At 59.8% G+C, this 1,714-nt stretch overlaps 1 protein-coding gene across 4 annotated transcripts in view; it reads right to left on the reverse strand.

Moving 5' to 3' along the window:
• Tspan18 (tetraspanin 18) overlaps nt 1–1,582 on the reverse strand; it is a 114,792-nt gene extending 113,210 nt beyond the window's left edge. For 2 of the 4 annotated variants that reach the window (XM_033756860.1, XM_033756859.1), the window contains exon 1: nt 1,253–1,582. The gene's annotated coding sequence lies outside the window, so the exon portion shown is untranslated. The remainder of the gene's footprint in view (nt 1–1,252) is intronic. The other 2 variants (XM_010612507.2, XM_010612505.2) reach the window with 1 other exon arrangement.
• Between the last annotated feature and the right edge of the window lie 132 nt (nt 1,583–1,714).

Genomic DNA, 1,714 nt, shown 5'->3' on the forward strand with positions numbered 1-1,714 from the left:
GTGGGGGGGGGGGGGGGGGGGGCGAAGACAAGGAAACAGAAAGCCCCAGACTTGAAATTCTGCTGAATCAGAGCTCCTGGAGTTTGCCTGGGAGTCCACACTCACAAGGACATCAGCAGGGGCCTGGGGTCGCTCCCATTAGCACAGGTGGGGTGTGGGTGGGGAGCAGTGTGGGTGGGGAGGAGGGAAGGGACAAAAACTAGGAGCTGCCAGCCCATGGGGGCCCCAGGCTGGCAGCTAAGGCAGGGCTGTTCAGGCAAGCTTCTCACTGCGGAAAAACAAGAGCCACTAAAAGCAAAACAAAACAAAAAAACCCTCCTTTTGTTTTCTGGCCCCTGGGAATGTCTTAAAGACAAATCAGAGTCACAGGGCTTCCCGCCCTTTCCTCTCTCCTCTTCTTCCTCCTCCTCTTCCATTCAAAGTCAGGATCTGGCAGATCTTTCCAGGAGCAACTTTGTCCCTGAGCCTTTTGGTTGCCTCCAACAAAAATATCTGGAGTCTGCAGGAACCTCATCTGCCTTTGCAGGGGACCCCAAGGACATGGGAGGGGGCGGGAGCACCCACACCGCTGGCAGGGAGGAGATGAAAACTTCCACCAGCCACAAGACTGAGACCGCCTCCCTCGTGATCTCTGCTGTGCTCCTTTGTGCTCTCTGGGGGTGCAGGGAGGCGGACAGGAATTAGAAAGGAGGGGCAACTGTCCCCGGTGTGTCCCTCCACTATGAAACAGCCCCACACAGGACAAAAACCTTACTTTTCACAGATGCCAGCAGCCACCCCCCTTCTCAAAGCTCAGGTATTTAGACTCCACACACAGGGGACCCCAGAGACCAGGGGGACTCAGGTCAGGTTCCCACCAGTACCTGTGAAGTGAGCAGACCAGGGTGCCCGGGGTTCCCAGACAAAGCGGGGAGAAGGTGACTAATGAGAAATGCAACACCTTTTGCTGGGAGCCGCTCCACCCACCCTGAGCCCCCAGTTTGTGCCTCGCGAGGACGGTGAGTGTGGATGCACCCCAGGGGCATCCCAGGACCCTATCCTGCCCACATGCAGTCACTGCAGGTCCTGGGAACCTGGTGCATTCCATAGTTTGGGTTTTGCAATTTCAAGAAACCCCAAAAAGTTAAGGACCCAACCGACACTCTCCACATCGAGTCTCTGTTCGTGGCAACTGCCTCCTCCCAACAGCCCGGGTGACTTTTTACTCCACCCTCTCCCCCACCCCCGTCAGCTGCCCCCCAAGAAAACCCACCTCCTGATAGCTGAACTTTCCAGCGATCATGAAACAAGTAGGCTCCTCTGGGTCCCTCTTTTGGGTTCCCTGAGGGTGACGCGGGGGTGTCCGTCACGGCGGGCCCCGCGTCTATCAGGACGGTGGTGGGGGTGGTCCGTGGTTTGAGGTCCAGAATTTCGGGTTGTCGCCGGCGAGGACCCAGCTCACGCCTTCGTGGCCGAGCGATCGGGAAGCGCGCCCCCTGGCGGTGCCAAGTACCCTCGGTCTACCAGACCCGGAGCAGGCGCGAAGCCACTGAGCCCCGCCGCGTTCTATCCCCGCGGGCTGCCAACCCGCTCCAACCCTATATCCGGACAGGCCCAAGCCTCAGATCCAGTCGGCACCCCCAGAGCCACCGCGTCCTCGAGCCGCCCACGCACTGCAGGGAAGAACTGGGGCACGGGAGGAAAGCGCGGCGCCCCCGCCCTGCCCGCCACCAAG

The sequence above is a fragment of the Fukomys damarensis genome, unplaced genomic scaffold (assembly GCF_012274545.1).
Source record: "Fukomys damarensis isolate Sample0158 unplaced genomic scaffold, DMR_v1.0_HiC HiC_scaffold_27, whole genome shotgun sequence".
NCBI classification, from domain to species: Eukaryota; Metazoa; Chordata; class Mammalia; order Rodentia; family Bathyergidae; genus Fukomys; species Fukomys damarensis.